Source organism: Mus caroli, chromosome 3, assembly GCF_900094665.2.
Source record: "Mus caroli chromosome 3, CAROLI_EIJ_v1.1, whole genome shotgun sequence".
NCBI classification, from domain to species: Eukaryota; Metazoa; Chordata; class Mammalia; order Rodentia; family Muridae; genus Mus; species Mus caroli.
Window position 1 is genome coordinate 77036309 of NC_034572.1, and position 12644 is coordinate 77048952.

At 46.9% G+C, this 12644-nt stretch overlaps 1 protein-coding gene across 3 annotated transcripts in view; it reads right to left on the minus strand.

Moving 5' to 3' along the window:
* Trim2 (tripartite motif containing 2) overlaps positions 1 to 12644 on the minus strand; it is a 140947-nt gene that overhangs the window by 92471 nt on the left and 35832 nt on the right. Inside the window, exon 1 of one of the 3 annotated variants that reach the window (XM_021158169.2) lies at positions 4013 to 4474. The exons of the other annotated variants lie outside the window; for them this stretch is intronic. The gene's annotated coding sequence lies outside the window, so the exon portion shown is untranslated. Of the gene's footprint in view, positions 1 to 4012; positions 4475 to 12644 lie in introns of those variants that run through there. 3 annotated transcript variants of the gene reach the window in all.

Genomic DNA, 12644 nt, shown 5'->3' on the forward strand with positions numbered 1-12644 from the left:
TTTGGTCTTGTCTTTACTTTGATCTGTAGTTGATTCCCTATCTGGGGTGAACAGACATTTTTTTCATGTCTCCAGAGGAACAGTGTCATATGACACAGAGGGGTAGCGCCAGTCCCAGCTGGAGGGAAGGCTTTGGAGGAAACTGGTGAGAGAAGGAGGCTCCATAGTAGCTACTCAACAGATAGCACCAATGCTTGAAAAAGCCTTCCAGGCTTAGATTCTCCTTTATACATTGTTGCATAAAGGGAGCCTTTATACACTGTAGCACCTGTACTATTGCACTTCCAGATCACAGAGCAGGACTTTGAAATCAGATATTTTCTCCATAAATCTCTTTGGCCTACCGACTAGAACAGTGCCTTCCCTTCCTTCTACCAGACAGGGCAGAACAATCTAAATGAAAGCTTGTAGGTATTTGTGAGTTCATTATTAGCCAGTGTAAGTGCCTAGCCACAGCAAAACAAAACTTTCTAACTTTCCCACCACTTTTTGATCTTACCTCAGATTGCTCAACAGAAGCCTAAATCTGAAACTTGCCATATTTTTAGATCTAAAAATCACCATTGCTGAAACACAACACAGAGAACTCTACAATGTTGGTCCAGGTCCAAAAGGGAGAGGCCAAAAGTTAAGAGCGATTTTTTTTCTTCTCTTTATAGTTTAGTTTAAATTGGTGAGTGTATCTAAAGGGAGGTGCCGGGCACCTCTAAGAGAAGCAGACACTCTGAAACCCAAAGACATTTACACACAGAAGACAGGAATTTTAAAAGCTAGCCATCTCCCAGAGCTCCAGCCATCTCTAGCATCCTCAGCAAACTGCTTCTGGAAGCGGAAGTTGGGTGGATTCATTTGTTTCAGTTAAGCAGAAGGAAGCCTGCACCAGCAGCTTCATTTGCACGTTTCTAACCCACCACAGGCTGATGACAATGCAGGCAGATACATTGATTTTGTTTGATCCAAGGACTCAGGATAGGCAATTTGTTTGTTTGTTTGTTTGTTTTGTGGTGTGGTGCTAGGGATGAAGCCCAGGGGCTTTTGTATACCAGGAGGCAGCCCACATCCTCCATATCCACAGACCCACGGCTATTAGAATCTCCCAGGGCCATTCTGCATAAGGAAATTTCATGTTGACCTACCGTGTGTTAGGCAAAATGGAAACAGTGAAAATTCTAGAGAAGGGATATTTCTGTTCTATCATTAAGTTGAAAGTCAACGGCAGGATGTAAAAATATATAATATAATCATAATATAATATATCCTAGGAAGTAGCCATTGTGAAGAAGTTTTAGTATGTGCCAACATAAGCACTGTTTCTGAGGTTTAACATCTACCAAACCCCCCAAGTGACATAAAATCCAAGTGGGAAGTAAGTATTGGCTTGGTGTCGCCATATTGATCCCCCTTAGTTTTCTATTTACCTCACAGTCTGCAGTTGTCAGTTCTTTTGAGTATAAGATCAAACACTCTCCATATGATCAGACTTAAGCGTCTCTTTTTCCAGAGAACTTAATGCTTTGAACTCACTGATAACTTGTGGGGTTTTCTTTTTAAAGACTTGCTAGCTAGGGACTGGAGAGATGGCTTAGTACTTAAAAAAAAAACAAAACTGGCTATTCTTTCAGAGAACCCAGGTTCAATTCCCAGGACCCACGTGGCAGCTCACCACTGTCTGTTCCATGATACCCAACACCCTCACACAACATACAAGCAGGCCAAACACCAATGCACATAAAATGCATACAAATAAATGCATATTTTATTTTTTTTAAAAAAGACTTGCTAACTCACCATCCAGTTTTCAAGTCTAATATATAAGAGTATAAGAAATAGGGCAATTCCTTGGCATCTGAAGGGGTTGGTTCAAGGGCATCCTCACCCCCCCCGTAGACATTAAACTCTGCATATAACTAAGTGCTTGTACAAAACTACATTCTTTTGCTCATAACCTACGCCTATTCCCTGCCCATTTTAAGTCATCTCGGATTGTAACACCTATGCAGTTTTGAATCACAGTTTTGCTGGCTGTTTAGGGAGTAAGGACAAACCAAAAGGGACACGAGACCATGATGGGCCTCACTGAATAAGGAATGTCAGTAACAAGGTAGTCCCTGCCGCTGACTGGATCTTAGCTGTGGGAGCCTTTCCAATGCTTTTTTGGAAACTGTAATATTACCTCCTTGGGTTATCTCCACTGAATGAGCCACATTCTCACAGTGATGAATTTGGAGAGCAGTAAATTACTGTAGCTTGACCTCTAAACAGACCACTCTTGAACTGCATGGTAACCATTAGTTCTTCCTGAAGAGTCAAGAGACCAAAGAAAAGGCCAGAACATTCGATGTTAATGGCCATACTTTCAAACCCATTTATTTATATTTAGTGTCCTATGAGAAGTTCCCTCTACCTGTATTTCAGTATAAAATAGAAACTACAATCTCACCAAATAAGAATCCACACAAGCCACCAGTAACAGGGATGATATAAGAATAATTAAAGATATGGATGCCCCGTTTGTTTTTTTGACAGACAGTACAATTCATATACATGAAGAGTTTTCTAGGAAAATGAAGGTAAGGTTTGGGTAAACGTTCTCAGAAAATACTGACAGGGCACATTTTCACCAAAACAAACATTGATAATGACAGCTGATGGCCCCATGCGTGCCACAATCCAAAATGAGGTCATGGTAACTGAGTGAAATAGAATTCTGTAAATGAGGGAGGGAAGAAAGGGGAGACTGTATTTACCCAAGGGGAAAGGGAGGCAGGGCCTGCCTCTTTCTAATTGATCTTTAATCATTATATGAGCATATGTTTGAACAGGACGGGAATGTAGTGCATGTCATAAAAAGTCTATAAAATATTTTCTGTCTTGGGTCAAGTCCGTGGTGGGCCGAGTGCTCTGAATCACCCCTGCTCTTCTGTTGCTTGGCGTTGAGGCGCCCGCCTGTGCTGGCTCTGCTAAGGGTGAAATGGAGTGGAAATCTGGAACTGGAGGTCATATACAATCCAGGACAGTAACTCCCGCCCCCAGGAAGGAATCTGGAAATACTTGTTATGCTGTACTGAGTTTATAACTATAGTTCAAGAATACAGATGTGAAGGTTAAGCTCCATCTTAGAAGGAAAAACAAACAAACCAACCCTGAGCGGCGCGGTGGGGGGGGGGGCGCCGAGGGGCGGGGGGCGGGGCATAGATATGCAAACTGTCACAAGAACAACCTCTTATGTATATCCTAGCGTCTAGCCTAATCTTTAGAAGCTCGCGACTTCAAATGCTGTTAAATGTACTATCTAAAAAGCATTTGAGAGGTTGGGCCGTAACTTATCAGTTCAGCTGGACATTTATTCCCCAGAATCTCAAAATAAATAAACACGTCTCTCCCCTCACCCAGCCACCCCACACACTAGAATTAAAAAGCATTTGAATCTAACGCTATCTGTGCCCTAATTCGAATAAGGAGTTGCAGAAAATAAGTCAGTTGCTCCCTGGAATCGATTAGATTACAAATGGGAAAAGGTCTGGGGTTCGCGGAATGCTTTGCATCTGACAAGTATTTTTGAAACAAGCTTCCTCCCCACCCCCAATCCTTTACATCTTGACAGCAGCATGCAGTTTTTTCAACATCAATCAAAAAGCCCCGAAAGGCAACATCTCCGCCCTTTAATAAACCAGAAGTGCAGCGTGAGCTTGGCCAGAGGGTGAGCGTGAAAACTAATCGGACGGGAATCTAGCTGAGTAGTCCCTTCTAAGAGAAAGAACATTTTTTGTTTTTGTTTTTGAAAGAAAAAGAAATAGGAAGGGAGTGTAGTGGGGGGGGGAGGGGGAGGACGCCTTTCCAAGCTTTAAGATTATAGAGTAGCTTTCTACTCCAGGGTCAAATGACTTTGCAAGCGTTCCTTGCAGGTCAGGGTCTGCAGAGGGTCCGTGAGATTCTGGGAACAGTGCTGGCGGGCTGACAGCACCGAAAAGCCGCCCGCGCCCCTCACGCACCCACCCCCAGGGACACTTACCGCGACCCTTGCGGCTGCTGTTCGCACCCGGATCTCTGGCGGCCCCGGACCCCGGTGTCCCGGCTCCCGCCCCACGCGGTCTCACGGTCACACGGCTCGCTCGCGGGACGCGATCTGAGCGGCGGGCTCGGCAGAGAGGACAGACGCGAGGAGCGGAGCTGGCCTCGCGGGCCGCGCCGGGGCCTTCCCTCCGTGTCGTCTGTACCAAACAGCTCCTCTCTGGGTCACTTCCATTCTGTGCTCAGTCCCAGAGCGGCGAGACATCTGCTTTCCATAAGCCTCGCGCAGAGGCAAATCCTGGATTAGATGCCAGAGCCCACGGTACAGCTGATCCGCGCACAAAGAGCCGCGGACAAACACGCAAGTTGGTGCCCAGTTCCAGAACGATTCGGATGACTCGGGCGGCCGCAGCCGGGATGCGCCAATCCGCGGCTGGCTGGGTTTTCAGGTCTACTGCGGAAAACTCTCTCTCTCACACACACCCACCCGCCCGCCCACCCCACGAAAGCACGCTCTGTCCCTGCAGGGGAAGTGACTTCAGCTGTACCGGGCTGAGCGAGCTCGACGCAGCCTGCCTCCACCGCCGGGCGTTAGGTATTGAAAGCACACACTGCTGACCGTGAAAAGGGGAAAAGCTTTGCTTTAATTCCAATTCACGAGTCAGTTATGATACAGTCAGCGCTGAAAAGGACGAGGAAGTGCTGTCTTTGCAAATTGATTTTTCATTCTCCCAAACAGCTGGGCAAAATTGCTGCTTTCTCCGCCCCCCACCCCTCCCCTGTCCCTTCCTCACTTTGGAGTGCTTTCAACAGTCGCTGAGCGGCTCTCTCAAGTGCTCTACTGTGTTGGGCGGGTTATGCTAGGGAGACTTACCAGTTCCCAACCCTGAAAAATTACTGTCAAAGAAACACAGGGTGGGGTTGGGGAGAGCACAGATGGGGATTTTCAATCAGTCTAGAGTCCAAAGACAGCTCCCCACCCCCAACCCCCCACCTGCCGCCACCTCCCGGACAAACCTTTTAAATTTTGGGCTTCTGCAGGCTCTAGAACAAAGAGGCTGGGCACTAGCTGATCCTGAATGTGGCTTTAGGTGCAGAGCAGGAGCAATGAGGACAGATAGATGCTCTATGGTGGATGGCAAAGAAGTTAGGTCACCGTGCTTGTCATCGTGGGTAAACTGTGACCTTGGCATCTGACTAGAAACTAAAGGGACCCTCTGAGAGATTTGGAGCTGGCAAGTGATGTAATAAGATTTCCACCGCAGAAAGATAATTTCACAAGGCTACTCCAACCTCGAAAGGGGGTGGAGGTGAGTTTGAAATGAAGGGGAAAGACTCCAAAGACAACAAGAGAGAGGCTAAAATATAATGCCCAGTACAGGGGTGGGGCAAAAGTATCCTTACAGAGGTCATAGCCTCCTGTCTGCCTCCTGTCTGCCTCCTGTAGCAGGACAAGTAGAAGAAAATGAAAGAGGACGACCCAGGGAAGTCAGGAGTTGGGTTCAGAATGAGGTCACAGAATACAAATCAGCCACACAGATTTCTAAGGTATTTGGGACCTTCTGGTTAAGCAAGACAGGTCGGGCAGGTGTGTGGTTAGACGGCGAAGGTAAATACAGAGTAGAGAAAAAACGGTTTGTATTGGTGTGTTGCATCTGTCAAAACAAAGTACCTGGAAGTGAGGAGATTAAATAACAGAAATAAATTGCCTCACAGCCTGGGAGCCTGCAGCCAGTGTGATGGGAGGGGCTTACTCCAGGAAGGACCACTGGTTCCTTGGCTCGTGGCATTGTAAGCACTTATTTTCCCTGGCTCTCTCCTTGTGAGTCTCTGTGACCAGATGTCCGCCTCTTTTAGTAAAACGCTAGCCATATTAGGTTAGGGGCCCACCATACTCCAGAATTACTGCACTTCACTAATTACATCTGTCCTCAGGTGTCAGTCAGTTTTCTGTCACGATATCAAGATGCTTAAAATAATCAATTTAAAATGAGGGAAGGTTTCTCTTGGTTCTGTTTCAGAAACATGATGTTGGGAACATGACAAAGGAAACTGATTCACCGATGGTGGTCAGGAAACTAGGAGAGTGGCACGTTCAGACTGTGCTTCCAAAATTCCCTTCAAGGGCAGGGGCTGACAAGCGAACTCTGTTCTACCAGGCCCAGCTACACACTCCTGCACTTGACAGTAGTATTGCAGACTGGGGTGAGGCTAGGGGGACAAGCCTCCAACATACGGACATTTTGAGAAGTCTAAGATCTAACGGCACTTTACTTCTATCTTGTAATGGGAAATCACCTTCTTCCCATAAAAATGTCCCGTTCTGAAGTATGGGGGCACGGGTTAAGGCTTCAATGTAGGAATTTGGGGAAAACAATCGAACTCTTAAGATTCGCCCACTGTGAGCAGAGTCACATCAGAAGACAGAGAGGAGAAAAGCCACTGTGGGCGAGCAGGCAGCACCTTGGGTGCAAACGGTGAGAAAGAGGATCAGAAAATACAAGAGGGTTTTATTAAATTTCATACACACACACACACACACACACACCAACTTGTCTGATCATGTCTTCTATTTAACACTTCCTGGGAACATTTATTTTTTTGTTCCCCTAAAGTGTTTCTATTCTATATGAATCTATCACATACGACGTAATACGTGGGCAGAGGCTCAAAGTGCCAGCGGCTGCCATGAACACACACACAGCACAGGTTTGAGAGTCTCCCTGTTTAATTCTACTTACTTAGTCCTGATGCCAAGTCTGAAGGACAACAGCTGCCCCTCTTCTTCTAGACTCCTCCTTCCCCATGCTACCCTTCTGTCTTAGTGCCAACGCCCGTTGGGCCGTTGTTGTGAGATAGATGCCACTGTGACCTTTGGATCATCTTCAATATGATCCACAAAGCTTTGACACAGGTTAGAAAACAACAAACACATAGGAGGTAGAATTTAGTTCTGGTCTCTGTTTCTCTAAGACTTTCCATGTTATCTCACGGGGCTGTCAATAGAAGCCAGGGTCTTGTACACACTAGGCAGGTGCCCTACCATGAGGTGCAGCCCTAACTCTCCTCACACAGCTTTTCATTTGGAATTAGGGTGGGGAGGTGGGTAGGAATTGCTATATTGTCCAGTCTTGTCTCCAACCCACCCTGGCTCAAGCAATCCTCCTGCACCTCCCGAGTAGCTGGGACTCAGACATGTGCTACTGAGTCCAGCTCTTCAATCTTACACCTTACTCCAAAACAATACTTGTGGAGTTCTTTATTCCAAAAGCCATCATCGGAGGGTTAGCTGACCTCCTAGGGGGGACTCTCTAGTATTCAATTCATGACCAGAAGGGTGAAATTCTTTTGGGAATCATTGAGGAAGCTTGTGAAGTGGGAAGGGATGTTCTGAGAACCTTGGCAGGGACTGGCATTACAAGGCTATGGCAAGGTCAAGGTGAAACTTTCCTGCTGGTGTTCTTTGGTAGATCAGCTTGCTGACACCACTGCTCAGGAACTGGGGCCTGCTTCCTCACAGGCGGCTTTAATTTCACCTGCTTACATCTGCCCGGTATCTAAAATGTCAGATTAACAGAAAGACTAGTGCATAAAACAGCTGGAAAGAGCCTGTACCTTTTCTTTTGCCTCAGGGGTAGCCAGTGTTTGCTGTGCACACAGGCTGTGTACAACATCTTGGCACAGAAGGAGACAACACTGTTTCCTGTATCATGAGTCAGATGACTAATGGGGGCGGGAGTCAAAGTACACAGTTAACTATGAGTCTTTCCATAAAAGAGGCACTGCAATTGTTCTAAGGACTCACGGGAAATGTGTGTGTGCACGTGTGTGTGTGTGTGTGTGTGCATGAGTGCATGTGTATATGTATGTGTGTGCATGTGTGTATGCATCAGAGAGTCTGTATGAATTATGAGTGTGCATGCATGTGTATATGCATGTGTGTATACATGAGTATATGTATACATGTGTGTATGCATAAGTGTATGTATACATGTGTGTATGTGTGTATGCATGAGTGTGTATGCATGACTGTGTATGTATCTGTATGCGCTGGAATTAAACCGGGAGCCTTGAGCTTTTGGAGCAAGTGCTCCATTAGTGATCTCTACTCCCAGCCTGTCCATTCTCTGGAGAGTGAGAAAGCCTTGATGGAGAGAGGGAGGGAAAGTTCTAGTACTCAAAGAAGTCATCTGTTGGAAGATTGGAGGAAAAGCCAGGTGATGTTTTAGTGACATCATGTATGGCTCAAATCCTCAAAGACCACTGACTCGTTTTTAGCAGTGGCCTTTGACCCTGACTTCCTCCTATGCTACATGATTAAACTCTGCCTCCTTCATCTGCCTCCTTCGGTTTCAGCTCACACACCTTTTGTGATGTTAGTTCCTCCTGAGCCTGCTGCGGCCTTTCTTTTCTTTCCCCAAGTCTACATCCTAACCTTAATCCAAACATTGATTGTAGAGAAAGCCAGAACAAAATCCAAGTTCCCTTTTAGTTAACAGAACACACAATAGATACCAGCCTGGGCCTGGATACTACAATCACCACGTGATGGGGCGGGACAGGTGATTCACAGGCAGCATCAGAGTGTATAGCTCCACTTACCAGAAAGTGGGGGAAGAACCAATCCCCAAGCAAAAGCACCCAATGAGGCAACGTGTAAGAAAAGGGCTGCAGGAGTTTTAATCCCCAGTTGCCTCCCCAACTCTTCTTGCCAGACCCCTCCTCCTGCTACTCACTGTGGACTTTTTTTTTTTAAACATTAAAAGGGAGAGAACAGGAGAGATAAATTTACATCCACAAAAGGGAAAGATGTACAGTGATAACTTTCGAAAGAAAGGACCAGTGCCTCCTGTATTACTTTACTCCTAGCACACTAGGTGGGGCTGAGGACACAGCTGGACGTGGTCGCTACAGAGATGGACTTACAAGTAGCTTGTAGACTATTGGAGACTGAGATGCCCTTCTAACCCACTAACCTCGATTTTTAGAGGATGAGGGTTGCTGGGTCACCAGCCCTTCTGCTTACCCTGCTACTGACTTCAGGTCCTCTAACTATCACTTGCTCTTCCTTCCTCAAGGACCCTGCCCTCAAAAAACACACCCAGAAGTTTGGGGTGGCACTAGATCTGTGTACAGCTCTGAGCCCATAGTTGGTGTGGCCAACTATAAGTAGAAAAGGAGGCTCCCACCAGGGCCCAGTATTCTCAGAACGCCCATGTGGAAAGCAGGGATGCCTGCCCCTGCCCCACTCTCAGCTTTCTCCCAGCCTCAGTGACAGCTCAGACAATGACACCCTTGGTTTATTGCAAGTGCTGAGTGTGGGAAGACAGCTGCTTTTTAATGTCTTGTCACTATCTGTCCTCATCACATAGCCAACAGGGCTTCTGAGACTTCTGGGGTCACTGCTGCCTTATAGGGGTCTTTCCATTTTCTGTTGGTAATGTACCAGGAGTAATTAATATTTATGTTATGTCCCCAGTGTGCCCAGAACACAGAAAGGATCCAGAGATACAACAGCTAGCTAAGCCGAGGGTGGATTGAAAGAACTTTCATTCCTAAGAAAATGCCAATGGCTGCTATTTCATGTTCAAAAGACAGACACAAGAAAGGAGCTGTGAGCAGGGACGAGCCTGTGCTCTAAGACTCAGCAAGAACCATAAAGCTCACAGCCCTCATTCTGTTCCCTTGGCTCCAGAGGAAGAACCCGAGGGTCAGTGATACATAAAAAGGACTGGGCAGAACTGGGTACTCGGGAAATTCAATTTCCAGCACCTGGGGACCACCACGGGAGACGATAGTGAGGACTTCACTGGACTTCAGGAGCAGGCAGAGCCACACATACATTTTACTTGAAGCCCCTGTTCAGGAATCACCATGACCACAGTTTTAAACCTCCCTTGATTTCAGTAACCCATGGTTAACTGTGATCTACAGACATAAAATGGAAAGTTCTAGAAGCTGCCTGTAGGTGGAAATATCTATCATACTGCTTGCTCCTTTAACTGCTCCTTGGAATTCACTGTTGTACATTGCTCAATGTGCCTCATTAAGAAAGAAAAATTATGGTAGAAATGGTATGCAGAAAAGTCAGTGTATGCTCCCTCCACCTACAGGATCAGTGCTGTCTGCTGCCTGCAGCATCAGCTCTGTACTCCACATGCACATTGATGCTCTCCCTTACTTACAGCATCAATGTTGTCCCCACCTGAAGCATCAATGCTGTCCTCCACCTGCAGCATGTTGTCCTCCACCTGCAGCATCAGCTGCCTTCCAGCTGCAGCATCAATGCTGTCTTCCACCTGCAGCATCAGCTGTCCTCCACCTGCAACATCAATGCTGTCCTCCACCTGCACCATTGATGCTGTCTTCCCCCTGCAGCATCAGCTGTCCCTCCCCCTGCAGCATCAATGCTGTCCTCCACCTGCAGCATCAGTTGTCTTCCCCCTGCAGCATCAACTGTCCCTCCCCCTGCAGCATCAATGCTGTCCTCCACCTGCAGCATCAGTTGTCCTCCCCCTGCAGCATCAGCTGTCATCCACCTATAGCATCAATGCTGTCCTCCATCTGCAGCATCAGCTCTGTACTCCACATGCACATTAATGCTCTCCTTTATCTACAGCATCAGTGCTGTCTGCCACCTACAGCATCAGTGTGTGTGTGTGTGTGTGTGTGTGTGTGTGTGTGTGTGTGTGTGTGTGTATTGTGTGGGGGGGAACTAGGCAAGTTAAACTAGTTTGGGAAGCACAAGAGGGGCCTTTATGACACAAGGTTCTGAGCTAATTAACAACTTCAAAGTTCAGTTTAGTTGTAGGTTTGGGGAGTGGGTGAATGTGACTTAGTAGAACAGGGTGACCTAGCATGCAGGACATCCTGTGTGACACCCCAGCACAATACAACTAAACAAAACAGAAAACTCTATTCCACTCTTCTGGGAAGAGGGGAGAGTTAAGAGACTTCCCATAAGAATCTGTCCTTGGATATTTCTTGGCAGGGTATCTGTTATATTAAGGGTCACACATTGGCAATGGCCCCCGTGGGAGTAACAAGATTACAGACAGGCTTTGTGGGGCCAAGGTCTTCCACCTGCAGAGAATAGCCATCATTCTTGGAGATGACTTCTGTGCTGTTATCAAGAGGTGCACGTGTGCATGTGCGTGTGTGCGTGCATGCGTGTGCGTGTGTGATGTCAGGTATGGCTTCTCCATTCCCTGTGGGTTCTAGAGTCAAGAGTATGAGGACTGGCTGTGGGGTGTGCTGTCCCTTCATCTCAGCTTGTCAAGCACAGTGCTGGGAATTGCAGTGGAGAGTGGAGGAAACCCTTGTGGCAGTTAGATCCAGTTAGATCCTTGAAAGGCTGGGAGGGCAGAGGTGCCCCCAGAGTGTGACTTGAGGTGAAAGGCTGTCTAGGGGCTCCTCAGGGAAGGTGTCTGGTTTGCTTTCTGTCTTTTTTGTTAAGTCACTTTAATGTCCCTGGATGACAAAACAGGCTGTTTACTGAGTGTGGGTGAAGGTGTATGTATGCTAGTTTGAAGGTTAAACTCCGACCGGGACTATGAATAGTTCCAAATTGTGACTCCTCCCATTGCTCCGGTAAGAAGGTCCCAGGAGCACAAAGGTCATCAGGCCGTGTGTTCTTTTGATAAAAGGGACTGTCCACCATTTTTCTTGATCCCACTTTATTAGACCCTTGGCTTTAGGATCTAATTTTCTTAGGGTTTTCTACAGAAAGGGCCTGGTGAAGAAATGACTGCTCTTGTGGATCTTAGGAGGTGGTTGAGGCTGGGTTTTCTAAAGGACTGCTTTTCTGTGGTGTGGGTGTGGCCTTTACTTTTGATCCTCTGTCCTCCAGTGGCTCCTAGCTTCTACCCTGACCCTGCAGGATCAGGCTTCTACACTCAGAAATGATTTCAACCTGTTCTTTGTGGAAAATTTCCTAAACAAATTGTAGAAAGTTCCATCACAATGGAAGAAGGTGCAGGAAGGACCCCAGGACAAGCATTCTGAAGGCATCTATCTGTTTCCTATCTTTCCCATCTTCAAATAGCCCCAGGAGAGGCACGCCGTGATGACGAGGAACATGAGGGATCCGGAGGGAGTAAGGAACTTCCCAAGACACCCCACCATCAGTAGAAACTGGACACCTGAGATTAAGTTCAACTCTGTCTGAGGTATATACTAGATCCACCAGGTCTATCCATGGACCAAGAATTAGAACGACTGTAAAGACATTGCCTCATGGACAGACCAGATGACAATGGCTCACGGGACACATTTCATCCAGAGTTACCCACCTGCCAGCCAGCATGGTGTATGGACTAGATCACGACCTTGTACAGTTGACTGACTCGTTCCTCTCTCAAGAATTTTCAGGTAAGCCTGGATGCACTCTGCTGTAGTTAAGGCCAGTTCTGCCTCCCAGCCCCATGCTCCCAGAAATAAGACTCAGACTCAAAATATATTTACAAATACCCTGGCCATACAGCTAGACTCTACTCTGACTAGATCATAATGAAAGATACTCATTATTTTAACCTACATTTTGCCAGGAGGGTGGTTACCTGTGCTCAGTACCAACCATCCACATGGCCTTCTCAACTCTTTTCTGGCTCCTACTCCTGCCCCCTTCTCTCCCA